The sequence below is a fragment of the Balaenoptera musculus genome, chromosome 15, assembly GCF_009873245.2.
Source record: "Balaenoptera musculus isolate JJ_BM4_2016_0621 chromosome 15, mBalMus1.pri.v3, whole genome shotgun sequence".
NCBI lineage: Eukaryota > Metazoa > Chordata > Mammalia > Artiodactyla > Balaenopteridae > Balaenoptera > Balaenoptera musculus.
In genome coordinates, this window is record NC_045799.1 from 74014004 (window position 1) to 74037284 (window position 23281).

Sequence of the window (23281 nt, forward strand, 5' to 3'; positions counted from 1 at the left end):
CCAACTGATACAGTAAATAATCAAAGATCTAAAAACAACCATAGATCAAAATATAAAAGAATCAAAATATATAAAATCTGTAAGTTAAAGAAAAAGTCTGAACCTATTATTTAGTCTGTACATGTTGAAACAGATCTGTTTAAACATAGTTGCCTCAGGGTGGGTGAGAAAGCCTGGAGCAAGCATTCATTGCTTTTCAGTGTAAATACTTCTGAGCTTTTTTTTTTAATTCAGGGGAGGAAGGAGGGACTTCCAGGAAACATGGCAGCGAAAGTAGACATTTTTAAAGCGTCTTCCTTGAAACTTACAAAATCAACAAAGGCATTACCAACTAAAACGAAAACTAAGTAGACATTTTTAAAGCTTCTTGCTTGAAACTTACAAAATCAACAAAGGCATTACCAACTAAAACGAAAGCTAAGCTGAAACTTTGGGACAACCTCATCGTCTTCCTACAAATGCTGAGGAATTGTTGCCAGACACAGCACAACTGGAACCAAAATGAAATAGGATGCTGGGGGTTGACCAAGTTTCCTGAGCTTGAGAACCAGCACAGTGCTGTCGGCCTAACAGCCTCCCTGATAGCATTCCCCACCCCAAGCTAGAGCAGAGATATGGAGGGGGGGGGGTGGGCCCAGAAGGAGACAGGCTCCCCCTTCACCTCAGATCAGCTGCAGCTGAGAGGCTAGGGAGTTGGGAGGGGGGGGGGCTTCTGTGTCCAGGCACCACCCACTTTCATGTATCCCAGCTTTCTGATTGGGAAAGGGAGGAATTTGATTGGAAATAGAGCAAGTTTCTAATCAAAGCAGAACATCCAAGGTAGAGAAGAACATTAGCTGCCACCAATTCATCCCTCCCACAATAAAATGTCAGAGCTTTCTCAATCTTAGCTGTATAACATGATTGTCAGGAATGAGATTTTTGAATGTTTTAAAATGTTTTAAATGTGTCATGCCAAACCAACCGAATCTGAACCTTACAGAACTGAGGCCCCGGCAACAACTGTAGTTGAAAAATTTCTCCATAACGAGATAACATTTTTAGCCCAATCAATTGGTAAAATTTTAAAGTATTCATAGCACCCAATATTGGCAGAAGTGTAGAGAAATAAACAAGTTTATAGGAATACAGAATGAAAAGTGAGTGGTAGGAAATCTTTTCTTGGATTCCATGTTTCCACGTGGGGTGATATCAATTAGTGTAGTTCCGCTCCCTCACTCACATCTCTAATTGGTAAGTTTGGAGGAAGAAAAAGACTGATAGCTCAGCCTCTTGTTCTCTCCCTTATGGGCTCTTCCTGTCTGAAAAGAGCACTGCTGGCCTTGAGCTTGCATTGGCCCATCACCTCCTGTGACTGGCCAGGTGGTAAATTACCTAATTCTGCCTGCAGCATACAGAAGCTGACATTTTGATCCCTGTCTGCCTCACCCCAGCATTTAAAAAAATTTCAACCAGAGAGAGAAGAAAAATGCAGTTTATTGATTCCTCTCCATCTGTCATCAGTGGCAAAGTCAACAAAAGATTTATGTAAAGATAATGTTGACTGCTACCTACTAAACACACCTACCACCTTCATGGCATGCATCCTGCATCCTGGATTCCTTCTTACCCACAGAAAGGCCCTAAGTCTCTTCCTGCCTTAAAATTTGCTCCGTTTGATATTAGCACACCTGTCCCAACTTTCTTTCAGGTAGTGTTTCATATACCATCCTTTCATGTTTGAAAATCCCGCAGCCTCCTATTTAATGTGTGTTGATTATGAGCAAAATCTACATCTAATCTACTTATATCTAATCTAACAATCTTTGTCTGGAGGTTAGAATATACTTAGTCTGATAATATTGAATGCGATTCCTGATTTATTTGGATTTCAATCAACCATCCATTTACTTTCTATTTATCTCATATGTTCTGTGTTCCCCTTTTCTCTTTTGTGGTATTAATCAAGTGCTTTTTATTATTCCATTTCCCCCTTACTAATTATACATTCTTTTAGCGATTATCCTAGAGATTGCAATGCGTATCCTTGACCCACTGGTATATATCCTAAATGAGTACATTTGTCACTTCTATATGATGGAAGAACCCAAGAACACTTTTAACTCCATTCTCCCCACTCCTACCTTTTGTACAACTGTTGTCATGGATTTTATTTCTTCATATACTTAACAACCTACCAAACATTGTTATTAAGATGTATTATTATAAGATTAAAATATAATAATTGCTATTGAGATTTACCACCTATTTATCATTACCAAGCTCTTTATTCTCCTGTTTCCATTCTTCTATCTGGAATCATATTTCTTCTGCCTGAACAACTCACTCTACCATTTCTTTTAGGATGGGTGTTGGTGAAAAATTCTCTACCTGTGTGTCTAAAAATGTATTTACTTCACAAATTTTTTTAAATCATAATATTTTTAAGGCTTCACCGTTTTTTCTTTTAAAATTACGTTCATTGAGGACAATTTATACACAATAACATGCATTCATTTTAAGTGTACAGTTTGATGAGTTTTTACAAATGTACAAACATTTGTATAAACATCAATCAAGACATAAGCATTTCCATCAATCCTAAAAAATTCCTTGGTGTCCCTTTGCAGTCAGTCCCCCTCCCAGTCTCTACCCCAGGCATCCATTGAATTACTTTCTGTCACTATAGATTTATTTTGCCTGTTCTAGAATTTCATAAGAATGAAATAATGGAGAATGTACTCTTTTGTGTCTGGCCTCTTTCACTCAGAATAACATTTTTAAGATTCAGCCATGATGTGGTGGGTATCTAGTTTTTTCCTTTTAATTACTGAGCAGTATCTCATCATATGCATATACCACAAATTGTTTATCCATTCATCTATTGATGAACATTTGGATTATTTCCAGTTTGGGACTGTTATGAACATCCACGTAAAAGTCATAGTGTGGACTTTATTTCTCTAAGAAAATTACCTACAACTGAAATTGCTGAGTCAGTGTAACTGTGCATTTAACTTTATAAGGAACTGATAGTTTTTCAAAATTATTTGATTATTTACATTCCCAACAACATTGTATGAGAGTTCTAGTTGCCCCATATTTTTGGCAACGCTTGGTACTGTCAGGTGTTTAAAATTTATCCATTCTACTGGTTGTGTAGTAGTATTCCATTGTGGTTTTAATTTGCATTCCCTGATGACTAACAATGTTCAGCCTGCTTTCCTGTGTGATTAGCCATTCCTCTATCTTGTGAAGTATTGTTCTATCATTTGCCCATTTAAAAACTGAGTTGTTTATTTTCATTTTATTGAGTTGCAAGATTTCTTGATATAGTCTTAATTCAAGTTCTTTGCCAGATATATAGCATTATATATAATATATAAATATAAATTATATATAATATATAAATATAAATTATATATAATATATAAATATAAATTATATATACATAATTTTTCCCTATCTGTGGCTTTTTTTTTTTTTTTGGAAATGATAAATAATCTGTGAACTTTTTTTTTTTTGGCCGCACTGCATGGCTTGTGGGATCTTAGTTCCCCAACCAGGGACTGAACCCAGGCCATGGCAGTGAAAGTGCCAACTCCTAACCACTGGACTGCCAGGGAATTCCCAGTTTTTCCTATTTGTGGCTTTTTTCATTTTTTCAAAGGTGTCTTCTGAAGAGTAAAAGATTTTAATTTTGATGAAGTAAAACTATCAATATTTTCCTTTTATAATTTGTGCTTTTTGTGTCCTATTTAAGAAATTTCTGCCTTCTCCAAGTTGCAAAGATTTTTCTCCTATGTTTTCTTTTAAAGGTTCTGTGGCTTTAGAATTTATTATTTAGGTTTATGATCTGATTTTGAGTTATTTTTTGTGTATGGGATAAGGTAAGTATCAAAGTTCATTTATTTCTACATGAATAAACTCCAGCAGAATTTGATGAAAAGACTAGCTTTTCCCCCATTGAATTCACTTGGCAATTTTGTCGAAAAGTCAATTGATCACGTACCTGTAGATCTATTCCTGGTCTATAATATTATTTCCTTGGGTCTATACATCTATTCTTTTGCCAAAACCACGCTCTCTTAATTAGCTTTATAGTAAGTCTTAAAATCAGGTAGTCCTTTCCAACTTTCTTCTTTTTAAAAATTGTTTTGGCTATTATATGTCCTTTGCATTTGTATATAAATTTTAGAACCAGCTTGTCACATTCTGAGGAAAAGCTTTCTTGCATTTTGACTTGGATTATGTTGAACCTAAAGAATCAATTTGGGGGAGAATTAACATCTTAAAAATGTCAAAACTCTAAATCATGAACATGTTGTTATCTTTTCATTTATTTTCGATCTTTTAAAATTTCTCTCAGCAGTGTTTTGTAGTTTTTAGCATACAGATCTTGGACTTATTTTGTTAAACGTAACCTTAATATTTCATGTTTTTGATACTATTGTGAATGGTGCTATTTTTCCAATTTCATTTTCCAGTTGCTTATTTGTGGTATTGATTTTGTATTCTGTGCCCTTGCTAAAGTCACTTATTTAGTTCTAAAAGCTTTTTCTGGTAGATTCCTTAAGATTCTCTACATATACAATCATATTGACTTTGAGTAAAACAGTTTTACTTTTTTCTTACCAATTGGTATGCATTTTATTTATTTTAATTGACTTACTTCACTGGCTGGAGACCCCAACAAATGTTCAGTAGAAGTCTTGTTCCTGGTTTTACAGGGACACATTCAGTCTTTGACTATTTGGTGTGATGGTTGCTGTCCATTTTTCGTAATGCCCTTTATCAAGTTGAGGAAATTCCCTCCTATTCCAACTTTTCTGAGAATTTTTAATTGTGTGTGGGTGTTGAGCTTTGTCAAATGCTCTTTATGCATGCATTAAGATGATCATGATTTTTTTCTTCTCTGAATATGATAAATTACACTGATTAATTTTTTAAAATTTAAACCAACTTTGCCGGCCTGGGAAAAACTCCACTTTGCCAAAAGATGTATTATCCTTTTTATACATTGCTGGGTTCCATTTGCTACTATACTGTTAAAGCTTTTGCATTTATATTTATTTTATTTTCTTATAAAGCCTTTATCTGATTTTGGTAATGGGGTAATATTGGCCTCATAAAATGACTTGAGATGTGTTATTGTAATCTTTTTAAAATTTTTATTTATTGATTTATGGCTGTGTTGGGTCTTTGTTTCTGTGCAAGGGCTTTCTCTAGTTGTGGCGAGCGGGGGCCACTCTTCATCACGGTGCGTGGGCCTCTCACTATCGCGGCCTCTCTTGTTGCGGAGCACAGGCTCCAGACGCGCAGGCTCAGTAGTTGTGGCACACGGGCCCAGCTGCTCCACGGCATGTGGGATCTTCCCAGACCAGGGCTCGAACCCGTGTCCCCTGCATTGGCAGGCAGACTCTCAACCACTGCGCCACCAGGGAAGCCCCTGTGTTATTGTATTTTATGAAAGATTTTTATAAGATTGGTATTTGTTCTTTATTAAATGTGTGTTAGGATTCAACAGAGAAGTCATCTGGGCATGAAGGGATTTGTTTTTGTGTTTAGAAGGAAGAGGTTATTAATTATGAATTAAATATCTTTAAAAGATATGAAACGATTCATATTTTCTATCTCTTCTTGGATCTGTTTTGTTAATTTGTATGTTTCAAGGAATTTTTCTATTTTGTCTAAGTTGTCAAGTTTTTTGGAATAAAGTTATTTATAATAGTCCCTTGTTATTTTTAATGTCTTTAGGATCTATAGTGAAGCCCCTTCCATTAGGCCTGATCTGGGTAATTTGTATTTTCTCCAGATTTTAAAATCAGGTTAGAGATTTATCAATTTCATTGACATTTTCTCTATTATTGGTACATTTTCTATTTTATTGATTTCTGTTCTTATCTTTATTATTTCCTTCCTTCTGTTTTCTTGGGGTTTAATTTGCTCTTTTTCTAGTTCTGAGAGTGGAATCTTAGAATATTGGTTTTAAACCTTTCATCTTTTTCTAAAATAAACATTTTAAGCTATAATTTTCCCTCTAAGCACTGTTCTAGCTGCATTCCACAAATTTTAACACATTGCATTTTCATTTCATTCAGTCTAAAATTTTTTTAAACTTCCTTTGTTTTTTATTCTTTGGCTTGTGCATTATGTAAAACTGTGTTTTACTTATAAAATATATGAGCATGTTCTAAGTATCTTATTGATTTCTAATTTATTTCCATTGTGGTCAGAGAATGTTTTCTGTATGATCTCAATATTTTGGAATTTATTGAGAATCCTCCTGAGGCCCAACATATGGTCTTTTATGAACATTCCATGTGTACTTGAAAAGATTATGTATCCCACAGTTGCTAATGCAGTGCTTTATAAATTCAATTTGGTCAAGTTATTTGCTAGTGTTTGACAAGTCTTCTATATTTTTACATGTTTCATCTATGCTGAGGGAGGTGTGTTAAAGTCTCCCACTATGTTTGTGGATTTGTTGTTTTCTTCATGTATTGTGCTTCATGTATTTTAAAAGCTTTGTTATGGGTACGTTTTGGATTACTATATTTTCTTAATGAATTGGCTCTTTATCATTATGAATTAACGCTATTTATGTCTGGCAATACATCTTGTCCAATATTAATATAGCTGTTCCAGAAGTCTCATGATTAATATTCTCATGGTATGTATTTTTCTATCCTTGTACTTTTAACCTATCTGTGTTTGTATATTTAAAGAGTGTATCTTGTCAATAGTCTATAGTTGCATCTTACTGTATTTTTATCCAGCCTGATGTTCTCTGCCCTTTAACTGTAGCATTAGACTCTTTAAATTAAATGTAATTAACAACATATTTAGGTATCAATTTATTATTCTGCTGTTCATTTTCTATTTGTCCCATCTCTACTTTTTCCTCTTTTCATGCCTTCTTTAGCATTAACTATTTTTCAAATATCCCATTTAATCTCCTCTATTGGAGATTGTTTGCTATCTCTTTGTGCTCTAGGGTTTACTATATGGACCTTCAACATATAGCAGTCTAATGTCAAATAATATTATACTACTTCATGGACAATGTATCTTAAAACAGTATACTTCCATTTCTTCCTTCCCATCCTTTGTGCTGTTATTGTCATACACATTTTATTTATACATTTATTATAAATTCTGTAGTACATTGGTATTATTTTTGCTTTAAACAGTCAATTATCTTTTAGAGAAACTTAAAACTGAGAAAACCATATTGTTTATATTTACTCAGATATTTACCATGTCCAGCTGTCCTCATTCTTGAGTTTCTAATGGTTATCATTTTACTTCAGCCTGATAGCTATAAACTCTTTTACTTTTTGTTTATCTGAAAAACTATTTCATCTTCAAATTTGGGGAATATTTTTGCTGGATAGAGAATTCTATGGCTTCTTTTTTTTTATTTTGAATTTGGAAATGTGATATTTTATTTTATTTTATTATTTTTATTTTTTAATTTTATTGGAGTATAGTTGATTTACAATGTTGTGTTAGTTTCAGGTGTACAGCAAAGTGAATCAGTTATACATATACATATATCCACTCTTTTTTAGATTCTTTTCACATATAGGCCATTGCAGAGTTTTGAGTAGAGTGCTGGATAGAGAATTCTAAATATTTTTGTTTGTTTTTGTTTTCTTTTTCAGCACTTCAGATGCTGTTTCATTGTCTTCTGGCTTGCATTATTTGTGAAAAGAAGTTAGTTGATTCTTACCTCTGTTCTCCTGATAGAATGTGCCCTATTTTTCTGGATGCTTTAAGGTTTTCTCTTTGCCACTGGTTTTCAGCAGCTTAATTATGGGGTACATTGGAGTGGTCTTCCTTGTGTTCTTCCTATTTGGAGTACATTAAGCCAGTTGGATCTGCGTATTTATAGATTTTATCAAATTTGAAAAATTTGAGGCATTAGTTATTCAAAAAATTTTTTTCTGCCTAACTTCCTCACCACACACACAGACTCAAGGTATTGAAATTGAACATATGTTATCAGTATTGCTTGATATTGTCTCACAGTTCACTGAGCTCTATTTTTTTCAACCATTTTTCTCTGTGTGTTTCTGTTTCTATTGCTATGTCTGAAAGCTCACTTGTCTTTTTTTTCTACAGCATCTAATCTTATATTAAGTCCATCAGGCAACTTTTTAATACTAAATACTATATTTTTCAGCTCCAGAATTTTATTTGCTCTCAAAATAATTTCCACTCCTTTATTTATAGTGTTTATATTTTCCTTTAAATCCTTGAACATATTTATAATAGCTATATGAAAGCCCCCATTAGCTAATTCCATTATTCCTGTTATTTCTGCTTCTTTGTCTATGAATGCTGTGAATGTTACACTAGAATTTCTGGATTTTGTTGTTGTTCTTAAAGAGTTTTGAAGTTTGTTAGGCAAATAAGCTACTTGAGAATTAGCTTGATCCATTTGATGATTTTTTTTTAAGCTTGGTTGTAGTACTAGAATAACTTCTATTCTAATGCTAGTTCAGTCCTACTTCTAAGGTACAATCTACCTGGGGTCACTACCGGAATCCCAGGTATTTTGTCCACTCAGGCTCATCAGAACTTAAATGTCTTCCAGTTCTTTCTTATCTCTAGGAATTGTTCAGCTTACAGCTCTCTACCAGCTGTTCTTTGCCTGACCTCGTGGAATTTTATCCTGTGACTGTACATCTTAGTTATCAACCAAGAACTCAAGGGAATCCCTATGAAGATTTTCTCAGCTATTTGCTGCATAGTTTTCTCTCTCCAGTTTTCTACCTGACAAATTCCAGCTACCTAAGCCTCCATTAAGTGTGATCTCTGTTTCCTCAACTCAGTGAGAGCACTGTGCTGTGCTTTGGTTTCTTTTCCCTTTACAGTGTACAGAAGATGAATCCAGGCAGAGAGCTGGGCAGAATCCAGGCAGAGAGTAGGGCTCATCTCATTTCTTTCTTCTTTTTTTAAAAAAATTTAATTTAATTTATTTATTTTTTATACAGCAGGTTCTTATTAGTTATCTATTTTATACATATCAGTGTATATATGTCAATCCCAATCTCCTAATTCATCCCACCACCACCTCACCCTCACTTTCCCCCCTTGGTGTCCATACGTTTGTTCTCTTTAAATTTTTATTTATTTATTTATGTATTTATTTATGGCTGTGTTGAGTCTTCGTTTCTGTGCGAGGGCTTTCTCTAGTTGCGGCAAGTGGGGGCCACTCTTCATCGCGGTGCGCGGGCCTCTCACTATCGTGGCCTCTCCCGTTGCGGAGCACAGGCTCCAGACGCGCAGGCTCAGCAATTGTGGCTCACGGGCTTAGTCGCTCCGCGGCATGTGGGATCTTCCCAGACCAGGGCTCGAACCCGTGGTCCCTGCATTGGCAGGCAGATTCTCAACCACTGCGCCACCAGGGAAGCCCCATACATTTGTTCTCTACATCTATGTCTCTATTTCTGCCTTGCAAACTGGTTCATCTGTACCATTTTTCTAGATTCCACATATATCCATTAATATCCATTAATATACGATATTTGTTTTTCTCTTTCTGACGTACTTCACTCTGTGTAACAGTCTCTAGGTCCATCCACGTCTCTACCAATTTTATTCCTTTTTATGGCAGAGTAATATTCCATTGTATATATGTACCACATCTTCTTTATACATTCGTCTGTCGATGGGCATTTAGGTTAGTGAACATTGGGGTGTATGTATCTTTTTGAATTATGGTTTTCTCTGGGTATATGCCCAGTAGTGGGATTGCTGGGTCATATAGTAATTCTATTTTTAGTTTTTTAAGGAACCTCCATACTGTTCTCCATAGTGGGTGTATCAATTTACATTCCCACCAACAGTGCAAGAGTGTTCCCTTTTCTCCACACCCTCTCCAGCATTTGTTGTTTGTAGATTTTCTGATGATGCCCATTCTAACTGGTGTGAGGTGATACCTCATTGTAGTTTTGATTTGCATTTCTCTAATGAATAGTGATGTTGAGCAGCTTTTCATGTGCTTCTTGGCCATCTGTATGTCTTCTTTGGAGAAATGTCTATTTAGGTCTTCTGCCCATTTTTGGATTGGGTTGTTTATTTTTTTAATATTGAGCTGCATGAGCTGTTTGTATATTTTGGAGATTAATCCTTTGTCCATTGATTCGTTTGCAAATATTTTCTCCCATTCTGAGGGTTGTCTTTTCATCTTGTTTATAGTTTCCTTTGCTGTGCAAAAGCTTTTAAGTTTCATTAGGTCCCATTTGTTTATTTTTGTTTTGATTTCCATTACTCTGGGAGGTGGGTCAAAAAGGATCTTGCTATGATTTATGTCAAAGAGTGTTCTTCCTATGTTTTCCTCTAAGAGTTTTATAGTGTCCGGTCTTACGTTTAGGTCTTTAATCCATTTTGAGTTTATTTTTGTGTATGGTGTTAGGGAATGTTCTAATTTCATTCTTTTACATGTAGCTGTCCAGTTTTCCCAGCACCACTTAATGAAGAGACTGTCTTTTCTCCATTGTATATCCTTACCTCCTTTGTCATAGATTAGTTGACCATAAGTGTGTGGGTTTATCCCTGGGCTTTCTATCCTGTTCCGTTGATCTGTATTTCTGTTTTTGTGCCAGTACCATATTGTCTTGATTACTGTAGCTTTGTAGTATAGTCTGAAGTCAGGGAGTCTGATTCGTCCAGCTCTGTTTTTCATCTCATTTATTTCTGTTCTCATATGGATTACAGTCCTTCACTGGCTATTGTCCAATTATTGAAAACAGTTAATTTATATATTTTTATATATAGTTTTCTAGTTGTTAACAGTGGGGGGCCAGTCTGGTAGTAGCTCAGAAGCAAAAATTCCTCAGCTTCCTTTTTAATAAATATTTTCACTGCATTCAGAATTTTAGAGGAACAGTTATTTTCTTTTAGCACATCAAAATTATACTGATGGTTGTAAGTTATACTAACTTTTGTCATTTCTGTTGAGAAGTCATCTGTTGTTCCTTTGAAAGTACAGTGTTTGTGTGTGTGTGTGTGTGCATGTGGGCACGCAAAGGTGGGAGGGACTGGCTTCTTTTACTATTTTGTCATTGGTTTTTAGAAATGTAATTATGGTTGCCTATGTGTGCCTTTCTTTGTACCTATCCTGCTTGGAGTTATTAGGACTTCCTGAATCTGTAGCTTAATCAGTTTTTGGAAAATTCTCAGCCAAAACTGCATCTACCACATCCTGTCTCTCCCCCTTTTTTTCAGACTTCAATTACATGTTTGACTATTCATGATGTTCTATGTATCTCTCAAGCTCTTTTCGCTATTTTTCATTCTTTCCTCTGAAGAGAGGAAAGATACTTCAGTAAGATATTGTCTCTTGACCTAATTAACAGTTCACTGATCTCTTTTGCTGTGTTGGTTCTGCTTTAAGAAGACCTACTGAATACATTTTCTTTGTTGTTGTTCTAGAATTATTATTTTATTCTGTTTTTAAAATAAATTCTAGTTCTTCCCTGGTAAACTTCTTTGTCTTATCATTCATTTTCTTGAACATTTATCACAGTCGTTTTAATGTTTGTTTTATATAACTCCAATATGTGGATCACCTATGTTTTTACTGTCTGTTTTTTTTCCTCTTGATTTTTCTCAATTTGGCCTTGTCCCCTGACATGTTTGGCAATTTTTTATTAAATGCCAGATATTACATTTGAAACATTGTTGTGGTTCTACATGTTGTTCTCTCCCCTCAGATTTCAATTTTCATCTGGCAGGCAGTTAGGATAGGTGTAGATCACCTTTTACTATTCAATAATTGAGGTAATTTGAAGATGGATTTGATTCTCTGAAAGCTTCTGGTTTTCTATTCATCCTAATGCATATAGTCTTTCAGGAGCCTCAACTAGAACCTTAGGGTGTGTATTTGTGCCCTTCCTTCTTGGAAGGTTCTAAAGTCCAATTTTTGTTCTGCTGGTATTGTGAGATTCCTGAGTATTCTTCATTGTGTAGCCACTTAGCTGCTGCTTGATTTCTTTTCTTTGCCTTTCACTCTGTGCAGTTTAAAATGAGGCAAATGCCTTTAGGAGGAAAGTGGAGCAGAATAATACATTCACTTTTCTGAGGTTGTCTTTCCTTGGGTTTTAGTCCCTCAGGTCCTGACTGTCTTGGTAGCACTGCAACCTGATTATTTTCTCTCTAAGCCTGTGATATTCTCAAAATCTCTGAGATATTATTATCTTTTGGCCTTTTGGTCCAATGCTACTTGGAAATCAGCTAATGTTTCAAAAGCAAAGGCAGCAGAGAATGTCAGGTTCACACCAATGCCCTTTCCTTCTCTCTGGCTTCTTGGCCCCATTCTCAAGCTCTTAACTTTGATTCCTTTTTTTTAATTGGCTAATACAAGTCTTTGAGTATTTTTTCCAGAACATGTAAAAAAGCCATTTATTTTCTTACCTGTTTCATTTGGAAAATATTTTTCTCTTACTTTCATACATGTTAACAACTTAAATGAATGTATAAGCCCTGGGTGAGACCAATTATCCTCTCTCCATTGTTTCATTTTTCATCTGTGATCTAGTGTTACATACACTCTTGAAGCCAATCTTTTTTGCCTTTGTTGATAACTTGTTTTTGTTTTGTTGATAACTTAAATTTTCTTATCCTAGAAATCAAAAGAATTATCAGCATATGTGTCAATATAATCTCTTTTCATTAACAATCCAGTCACAGAGTAAACCCTTTGTTTTTTTAAAGGCAGAGATTGTGTTATTCTTTTCATAAGTATATACTACATGTTTATTGCTTTGAAAAAAAATAAATACAGGATATTTTTCTCATTTAAAAAAATTAAGCCAATATTAAAAATATTTGTTGTAGAACATTCATATAATATATATCTAAAAAGTAGAAGTCTCCTTAATACTGATTCTCCAGGGTTGGTTAGGTAACAGATAGCATTCCAATAATATTATGTAACATCTTACAGAAAAATCTGAGTGAACTTTTTGGCCAACCCGATATTTATGGACACTATGTACAAAGTTTTCTTTTTCAAAAATGGTATCATGCACGCTATTTTGCAATTTGCTTTTTTCACTTTACAATATAGTTTGGAAATCTTTCCAAGTTAGCAAATTTTTCTGGTTATCTACTGCTGCATAACAAATCACCCCAAAGTTAAATGGCTTAAAACATCAATGTATTACTACCCCTTTTAGTCTGTGGGTCAGAAATTCAGACAGGGCACAGTGTGGATGGTGTCTTTCTGCCCTATAATATCTGGGTCCTCAGCTGGGAAGACTCTTACATCAGGGGCTAGAATAGCTGGGGACTGGCCAGATATCTATCTCTATCTGTCCCTCTTCCTCCCCCTCTCCATTTCTCCTTTATTACCTTGCTACCTCCTATCCTCCACACAGCTAGCTTGGGCTGCCTTGCAGCATGGCAGACTCTGGGTAATTGGACTACTTACATGGTGCCTTAGGGCTCTAAGAGAGTGTTCCAAGAGACAGGAAATAAAAGCTTCCAGTTTAAGTCCTAAGCCTGGAAACTGGCACAAAATAACTTCTTTATTCAATTAAAGAAGTAACATATCCTGTCCAGATTCAAGGGAAGAGCGATGTAGATCCCAACTTGATGACAGGAATATTAAAGAATGTCCAGCCATATTTAATGCAGCATGGTAAAAAATTCACCTTCAGTCAAGCATTATTTACATTCTTCTAACATGAAACATACCCAGACACATCCAAAAGTTCCAAAAGTCTCATCTCCTTGTGGCTTGAGGTCATGGATCAGTTCATTTAAAGCAGGTTCATGGGAGGTTCTTCTCAATCTGAAGATCTGTGAGCTCCTCCTTCCTCTTCACTAAATACCCTCCACACACCTGTGAGGCAGAGATATAGTAACTGCAACAGACACCCCATTCAATAAGGGAGGATGTGAGTGGTGTTTCTTGTAGCAGTCACACTGGTTCATAGCAATTCTGAAATCCAGCTGGGAATGTGTCATCGGTTCCATAATTAAGGCCCAGCCCTGCCTCTTGGGAATGATTCTTCACAGCTCTTGGCCTCATCTTTTGGGCTCTTGGTTCCGCTCTCAGCCGTTCTCCCTCTCTCATAAGAAATAACTCCTGTTTGCAGCACGTTTATTGTCCATGGATGGTTGGAGATCCAAAGGCCTCCTTTCCTTTTGTGCTGTCTCTGTCCCTTTCAGCCCCAAACTGGTATGTTTTCTTTAAAAACATTGAGGGCTTCCTGTGATTTAAACTGGAATCCATCCATTAGAGAAAAACTACACTTACACACCCCTTTAAGAATAGGCCCTTCTCTATTTTCAGCCCCTGGTGAGGCTGCTGAGGGACCGTGTCTCTAAGATTATTGAAAGCTCTTTTAGGCCTGCCCTTAAATATGTGTGAGGTCTTAACAAAGGATTTGACTGCACCATCCCTAACTTAATCTTTATCTGGAGACCACATTTTACTGCCCTGGATTTGAATGTTTTTGCCTGGAGATGTCAGAATGAGGAACAGTTCTCCTCTCGAACACAGCAAGTCCTGGTTCTTTCTATTTCCTCTAAATTCTACTCAGAAAAATGGAATGATTTCTGCTTTAATTCATCTCTGCTTGTCTTTTATCATAGGCATCTAGAAAAACTCACTTGGCTTCTTCTGTGCTCTACTTGGAACTCTTCTAGTCAGATCCATGAGTTCATTAGGTAGCCTTCTCATCTGTCACATTACTACAGGCAACTGTTTTGCTAAGTGACCCACCAGTACATGGCTCAGGTGCTCTCTTTCCCAGCTTCCAGGAACAGTTTTCTCGGTGTCCTTCAAGTCATTTCCAAGTGTCTTCCTGAGGCCCTTGCAGCTTTCACTGACAGACTTCCGAGGCACTTCTGCTTGTCGTCCAATCCCAAAGCCAGCGTTTTAAGTGTTTGTTACAGCACCAGTCTACTTTCAGATACTGAATTTTGTTCTGGTTATCTGTTGCTGCCTAACAAACCACTCTAAAACCTCCTGCCACAAAGTAGAGAATGTGTGTTGTAAAGAAGCCAATGCATTCCATTGTCCGCATTTTGATAGGATACATGAAAAATGTTACCCTCCAGCACGTACCCAAATGATTTTTTCTTTTTCTGCCTATTTCTCTTCAGAATGCAACAGACCCCTTCATCCCCCTCTACCCTTGACTGTCTTGGGCACTTGAAGTAGATGTAGTTATTGTAGTTATTATGTAGAACTGCTATTTCAGGTAAAACAAAAGAAGGAAAGACAGGGGAAAGGCTGAGGTAGAGATGGCAATGACTTTGACTATATTAGAAAATGTTTACCACTTGGTAAGGTAGCAGTTGTCCAGGTGTCTGATTTGTATAACTCTGAGTCCCAAAGCTAGAGGTAGGTGATAGAACAAAGTTAATGATTACTCCCAGCTGTTTCCTGGAGGGCTGTATTATTCTGGGTTGGAGAGAGTACTTATGCCAAATCAAGGTACAAATGCATGGAACCCATTTTGTTCCATGTTGGTTTTAGCTTCCATTCTGATATTTGGTACAAGATTTTCTTTGGCAATTTAACAGGAAGGAGCTGACACATTTTGACCCTTAATAAATATATATTGAACAAATAAATAAAAGTTGGAGCAAGGGTACCAGGGCCTGAGAACCTGCAACCCTCTTAACCTGTAAGTCTCAAAATGGTCACAGTTGGCGAGGACCAGGAAACTGTATATAGTGTGCTCACCAAAGTCGGCCACCTTGCTTCCTAGTTCTTGATGTCCATTGAGGTCCTTGATTTTTTTCCCTCAAGGTAATGTCTTTGACATGTGTTAACTACTCATGAATAATGACAACAGCCAGCATTTGTTGAACACTTACTATGCCTGGAGCTGAGTTAACTGAGTGAACTGCTATTTCAGGTTATCACATTTAATGTTTATGACAAACTTATGGAGTAGATACTCTAATTATCCCCATTTGACAGATGAGGACAGTGAGATTTAGAGAGAACCAACAATTTGCCCAAATTCACACAGGCAGTGAGGGCAGAGATCTGACATATGTGTCCTGCTCCGGTTAAATGGTTAAATCTACTTTCTACCAGGAACTCCATGTGTGTATATAGACTTGCTTAAGGGACTTTGGTGACTTGGTTGCCATCCAGAAAATGACAGAACCACTGCTGTAGAGGCAACAGATTACTAGAAGATGCAGCTTTCATCCAAACTAAGAGATTGGTGGGAAAGATCATTCTGAGACTCTATCCACTCTTTTAGTTCATCTGCCCGTGACCCTTCAGGGAAACTCTTGGAAGTGCCTTCTCTGTATTGATACATCTCTGAACTAGGTAAGTAGGATTCAGCCAATGGCTTAAGGAGATAATTTTGGAAGTAGGGCAGGTACAAGAAAAGATGGTAAGAATACAAGGTAGCAAATGCTAAATGCCAAAGGTATGGTACCAGCAATGAGTGCTACCAGGGCTCAGAGGAACCACGCCCAGGCTGCAAACCAGGAGGTGCAGACAAGGAGGGGACCCTGATTAACTTGTGCCGCTGGCTGTTAGCATCAATGCCCACGTTCTCTTGGCAGCTGCCCCAGCAGGAATAGAGGTGATTGCTGAGTTGTTTGGACCAGAGGCTTATGGCAGTATTGCCTGCTTGGCTCCTGATTGGTGTGAGAATTTTTATATATATCTTTTCTTTGATTCTGGGAATTGGAAGACTCTGAGCTGGTGGCACAGTCTTTCTGCCACCTAGAGGGGGCAAGAAACTAGGGACCCTGGAAAAGAGAGTGCTGTAAGGAAAGGACAGCCTGCTCCAGCCAGGTGGGTTCCTTCTGTGGCGCACCCTTGGGAGGAGCAGAAAGGGACAGGTAGATGCCTGATTCTGTCTGTGGGACAGACAGAGATGCATCTTGGTGTTTGGATTTTTCTTTTCTTTCTTTTCCTTTTTTTTGACGACACAAACCTTGGTAGCACTTTGTATTCTGTCAGCTTCTGGGCACATGAGAGGTAGACAGGTGGGGACCAGAAAAGGTGACTGGAGGCTCTAAGCTAACGGGTTGCCCTTGAGGCACGGGGCAGAGGAGGAAAGGGATCTGTCTGGGTATGGACTTGGCAGGGGGCAGTGCCAGGGCAGGTTGCAGACGGTCTTTGAGATGCCTAGCTCACACCTGTGTCCAAGCACCCTCTCCCCCTCGTCAAATCCATTCTGTGACCTTGGAAAGGGAAGTGGGGGGCCAAACCACGTGTTCTCAGGCCCTGGGGAGAGGGATCAGAGGTCGGTGGGCGATCGCCGCAGAAGTGTCTCCCTAGATGGTGCTGGGATGAGCACCTCGAACCCTCCTCCTCCCCCAGTTTTGGCCGCCGGCACCTCAACTCGGCACCCGCCCTCCCCCCCGGGCGCGGATGCAGGTGTGATCCTGGCCCTGGGGATGAAGTAGTTAAGGTGGGGGGCGCTTGGGTAAGTTGTCCAATACCGAGGAACAGCAGTTTGCCGGAGTTAACGTGGGCAGCTTCTTTGGGGAGGAAGGAAGGAGGACCGTCTGCCAAGCTCCAGTTCGCCCCCCGCGCGTGTGCCTGTGTGTGCAGTGCGTGTGTGTGTGTGTGTGTGTGCGCGAGTGTGAGTGCGCGCGCGCCGAGGCGTTCCTCAGGTTGCGCTGCCTGGAAACCGAGGGAGCCATTGGCAAGGCGGAGGGGTGGGGGTGGTGTCTCCCAGACCCCCACAAGGCGAGGCGCGCCCCGAACCCCGGCTCCTGACGCGGGCGAAGGCAGGGCGGGGACGGCGCCGCGGGCGGTCTCAAGGCCCCGGGGGGCCCACCGGGGAGGAGCCGGGGAGGAGGCCGGAGCTGCATGGAGTTTCTAGGGCGCGCAACTCCGGCGGGGCCTCGGCCACTGGGCTCCGGGGCGCAGCGAGGCAGCCGCGCACATGGGCTGAGCCCGCGCGCCGGGGCTCTGCACGGCCAGCGGGAGCGGGAGGGGTAGAGGAGCGCGCAGAGCCGGGGGTGCGGGGCAGCGTCCCCAGACGGGAGCCGAGGACAAGGACAGGAGGAGCGCGCCCAGATCGCGCTCCGAGCCGACGAGGGGCTCGCGCCGGCCCCGGCGCGCGCTTGGGGAGCGGCCCGGGGCGCCGTGGGAGCCGGCGGCAGCGAGGATGCCGGCGCGGGGCCGCGGCGGCCGGCCGGGGGTGTGAGCGTGAGGCTGAGCGCTGCCCGCCGGCGCCTCCCCCCGCGCCGCCCCCTCCCTGAGGGCCTCGGAGGAAGCCCCCGGCGCGCGCGGAGGCGCCTCGGAACCCGGGCTTCGGGGCGGCGGGCCCGCGCGGCCGGCCCCGGCCCAGCCAGAGGTGAGTGCCGCCGCCCGCTCGCTCCCGCCCTCGCCTCTTCCCTCCGTCCTCGCCCCTCTGCACCGTACTCCAAACCCGCGGCTGTCGCGGGCCCCTGGCCCCGGAGTGGGCGGGCGACAACGCCTCCTATACCTGTTGGCGCTGGCGGAGGGCACCGGGCGGGCTGGGGGTTGTCCGAGCTGCCTTGCCCTCCCTGGGGGTGGCTGCTGGCCGCCAGCCCCGAGGCGTGGGGCCGGGGCAGGGCCGCGGGTGTCCCACCCGGGTGTCCCGGAACTGTGCGGGCTGCAGGCTGGGAGCCGCTCGCCGAGTCCCCTGCGCCGGTGGCCGCTAGTCTTCGCGCCCCCGGCCGCGGGCGCCCGGGCGGTGGAAGGGAGGGGAGCTGCACCGCAGCCCAGGTGGGAGAGCGGGGCGGCTTCCAGGTATCCGGGAAGCCGGGAGTCATGGCGATAGGGGGAGGATTCTCTCCATCTCCAGCCCAGGCGCGGGCTGCTCGCCCTCCGGGGCGCACGCTCCTCGCTGCCACCCGCCCGGCGTCCGCGGGCCCTGGGGAGCGCGGGATCACCCGGAGGCCTCCGGCAGCCCAGCCCGGGACCTGGCTGTCACTCAGCTGGACCCTGGGTCCCCAGCAGCTCCCAGAGTCCCGCTCTCGGGCAGAGGCAGGCGCCGACTCTGCCGGGCAGTCTGGGTTTACCGGGTGCCCCAGCCTCCCCGGACTGGCGCGACGGGGAGTGAACTTCCTCAGACTTGGCCTGAGGGCGCCTAGGCAGCAGCAGGTAGTTCTGGGGCCGGCGTCGGGGCCAGGGAGAGCGGAGGACGCCTCACCCCGACGGGATGGGGTTGCTGAGAGTGCACGGAGGGCCACTTTTTAGCATCGAGGCGCCAGCCACGTGTGCCCTCTGCCCCCACGCCCAGCACCATTTCCCTCTGCTCTTTTTCCTTTGCGGACCAGTGTGTGGGGCAAGCGCCTTCCTTGCCCTTGGTGTTGAAGCCCTTTGCCCCGGGGAACGGTGCCTGCAGTTCCTGAGGTGCCAAGACTGGGGCGCCATCCCCAGGCCCTGCGCTTGATCTTTGGCAGAATAGGACACTTTGCTGGGCTCGGAGAAGAGCAGCTCAGTGCCGGCCGTGTGTGTCTGTGTCCACTGAAGTCTGATTAGCGGTAATAGTAACTACGTTCTAGCGTGGATAAGAGCAGCCTCGGGGATAGAGTTGAGGTGACCTTCTCTGGGAAGAATGGGTAGATTACTGCCCTCTGTGTGGACAGACACACAGGCCATTTGTGCAAATGTGAAAACTCATAACTCTTAGGATTTTCACGCTCTGCTTCTTTAACTGCTGACTTTCAGTCCAAAAGATAAACTCTTTTTCAATTTAGGCATCAGAGCTTTGGAAAGGGTTTTTAAGCCATTGGTGTGAAATTGTCTTGGGGCTGGAGCAGGACACGGTTTTCATCCCAGCCTGATTCCAGCTCTCCTCCTTGGCTTGTTGGTGGTTTTTATTTCATCTTTGGGGGGTGAAGAAGGAGGTGTTGGTGGAGTCCCCATTTTCTTTGCTACTTGTTTCTATGAGGCTCTGAAGTCTGGAGGGCAACTCGGACCTCTCCTGTGCTTGCTGCTCTATTGGGACACCCCAGCTAAGGATCCATTCCTGGGCTCCAGCAGCCGCAGAGCTTTGCTGGTTCCTTAGGCAGCTGGCCCCCACGAATGCCCGATGGATGCCCCTGGGCCATGTTCACCCCACAGCCTGCTCTGGTGGAGGCCCAGCCGAGCGCCCCCCGCCCCCCCTTTCTGAGCTCACTGCAGACATGTGGGTTTTTCATGGCAGTAGCTGCCTGAAAAACAGCTATGTTTACTGAGAAGCTGGTCTTCAACACTCATGTTGGTTACTGGCTGTATCCAAGTGGAGTAATGAAAACAAAACTCTCTGGAAACCCAATCCCTCGGATATTTTATTGGAGGAGCGCTAAATCCGCTGAGAATTGTTCATAGAGATCACCTTTCTGTGACCTCGGACTGTAACTATTGCCAGTAATCAGGCCTTCAGTGAGGGCGCAGCCTAAGGGCTTTGTGGGAAGAAAATCATTTCATTCAGCTGGTTCCGAGGAGAACGCACGATGGGCGGGACTTGATGGAGACCCACGGCTCCCTTTCCTCGCTGAGGGGTGATGGGGGGTTGGGGGGGGCGGTGAGGGTGCGCGTGTGACAGCTGCTTGGCTGAGTTTGACAGTTATCTCCGCAGTGGGAGGCCTCTGATAAGCGCCCAAGTATTGGGCAGGGTTCGGCTGCAATCTAGAAATTTCTTTTCCATAGCAAGTGGCTTTGGGAGGGACAGTGTGCCCCTGGGTCTACAGCCCGGGAGAGGTATCTGACGGCTGGTACTTGGTCGTGGCGCCGCGTCCGCGGTCTTGCTGGCTTTGCCAGCCCGCTCCAGCGCTGACAGCCTCTGCAGTGCTCAGTGGGTGGCAGAAGGGGGCGCTAGTTCTTATCCTGAGAGGAATTCTGGTGGCTCAGAGAGAACTTTGGACATTTAAGGTCTTTGCAGACCCTCTTAATTCGGATTTCTGGGACCCTTCTTGATGCCAGACTCTTTACACATTGGAGCTCACGGAACTCCCATTTTTTCTTATTTGGAAACTGATGCCAAGGGTGGTTAACTAACTTTCCTGAGGCCCCGTAGCTTGTGGGTAAGAGGCAGGGTTATGGTTTCATTCTAAGAGGCTGGAGTTCCTGATTGGAAGTCCAGGGATCTTTCCACACTGCTGCGTATGATCTGAAGGGCGGTTAAGTAACCTTTGACCTTCGGTGCCTTGTCTAGGGTCAGACCCATGGCGGGTGCCCCCTCTGTGTTTGCTGAGTGAATCTAGGGCAGCATCTCATTCCTCACTCCTGACGAGGAAACTCAGGCACAGGAGGAGCTCTGCCTCGTGCAGTGGGCCAGGGGAGGAGGCCCTGCCCTCCACGTGTGCCCACACTGGCGCCACGTGTGCCCACACTGGAGCCACGTGTGCCCACACTGGAGCCACGTGAGGCTTGAGCCCAGATTGGCTTGATTATAGGCTGCTGCGTCTTTGTTTGCATGTTCCCTATCTGCGCCCACATTGGTATGGGGTGGGTGGCATCTTTGCCCTTCCTTCGAGGCTTAACCTGATGTAGTCAGAGTGTCTGAAACGTCCTTTTGCGATGGAGAACCATTAGGCAGCACAACCAGCAGCAGCCCCCGATGTTTGTGAACACCGCGTGCGTCCTGACTCTCAAGCGATGAAACCATCCCTCAAGATGGGCAGGGCGTTGGCTGATCCCTCGGTTGCTCCACTGGAGGGTAATTCTGCATGTGGTTAAAAAGGAGGAAAATGAAAGCACAGTTGTTGCATCCAACCTGGGGCTTTCCGAGTGAATTATGGTTTTAATCATTTAACATCTAACAAAAATGTATTCAGTGCCTATTATGTGGTATGGATAGAGAGATGAATATGACACCGCGGCTGCCATCAAAAAATTCACAGATTAGCGGGGAAGGCAGACCATGTGTGAGGCGTGCACATTTGCGAGCAGAGACGGAAGGCGGCCAGCCTAGCATGGCAGTGATGTCTGAGCGGAGCTTGAAGGATGGTTATGAAGTGGCCAGCCTTACCTGGGGATCCCAGTGCAGAGGAAGTCGGGTGAGAGATAAGGAAACATATGGAAAATGTGAGGAAGCAGCTGGTAGTTTGGAGCTCCTGGAGCTTTAAGGGTGAGGCAGGGAATGACAAGAGAAGAGGCTGGAATGGTAGAAGGAAGCTTTTGGTCAGGACCAGGGGGCGGGCGGCATGGTCAGATCTGAGTTTTAGGTAAGTACGGTTGGGGCCCTCGTGGAGAATGGATTTGGCAGTGAGGAGACCAGAGGCGTAGATACCGGTGAGGCGGCTGGTGCTGAGGTCCTGGTGGGGAGTATGGAGAAGAGATGGACCGAGCAAACATTTAGGAGAATTCTCAATTAGGGTTCCTGGGTTGCAAACAACAGAAACTGACTTGGGCTAGCAACTAAAGCAAACAAGGAGAATGCTGTAGAAGTACTGATGGGAATTCACAGGGCTGAGGGCACGCCCGAAGAACCAGGCTTGGAGCAGCTGGGAATTAGGCAGTCGAGGGGATCTTGGTGGCTGAAGTAGTCTTTCGGTTTCTCTCAGGTCATGCTATGGAAGTAAATGATCTCCAGCCTTTTCCTCCATCATCATCATCTTATTATTATTATTATTTTCATTTTTATTATTCTGCTACATTCAGAATGCTCAGAGGAAATGTCTAACTGGCATAGCTTTGGGTCTTCACATCAGGAACAGTTTTCTGAAAGTTCATCCGAACGGGGAGAGGTAGTTTTTCTGAAAAAGGAAGTTGGAATGATCCTGCTAGAAGACTTGGGCATGTCCTCCACAGGAGGGATAGTTGGTGGGACTTACTGATGGATTGAGTAGGAGTAAGAGAAGGGAAGTGTATAGTGTGTCGCCACAGAGTTTCTGGTTTAGGTAGCGGGGTGGATAAACAAAATGAAAGTCTGGCCCAGACTAAATAACTCGCTTGTTTTCCCGCCGGCAGGGCTGTGGGCCGCTCTCCGTTACCAGGCCACAGGAGAAGGTGACGGCCTATTTTAAAAAGTCTCATTAAGGGACTGTGCTGCTGAGAATAAGGCCTGTTTAAGGAGGTTGCTTTAGCTCATGCCCCACGAATCTGGGTACTTTGAAAACATTTTCATTCATTCAACCAATATTTATTGAGCATCTGGTGTGGGTACTGAGGACAATGGTGAATAGACAGAGGTGGTACTCTCATATTCTAGTGGTGTAAGACACAATAAAAAAATAAAAATGGAAAATAAAATTAGATGATATCATGGAGACAGATACAGGGGCCGCTTTGGATTGGGTGGTCAAGAAAGTTCTCACCGAAGAGCCATATTTAAGCTGGGTAAATTGCGGGCAGATCTGGGGAAGAACTTCCAGGCAGTGGCAACAGCCAGTGCAA

The 23281-nt window shown here is 42.7% G+C and overlaps 1 protein-coding gene across 10 annotated transcripts in view; it reads left to right on the forward strand.

Moving 5' to 3' along the window:
• The window catches only part of CALN1 (calneuron 1), a 471992-nt gene that overhangs the window by 71415 nt on the left and 377296 nt on the right, over positions 1-23281 (forward strand). The window contains exon 1 of one of the 10 annotated variants that reach the window (XM_036825188.1): positions 18179-18287. The exons of the other annotated variants lie outside the window; for them this stretch is intronic. The gene's annotated coding sequence lies outside the window, so the exon portion shown is untranslated. Of the gene's footprint in view, positions 1-18178; positions 18288-23281 lie in introns of those variants that run through there. 10 annotated transcript variants of the gene reach the window in all.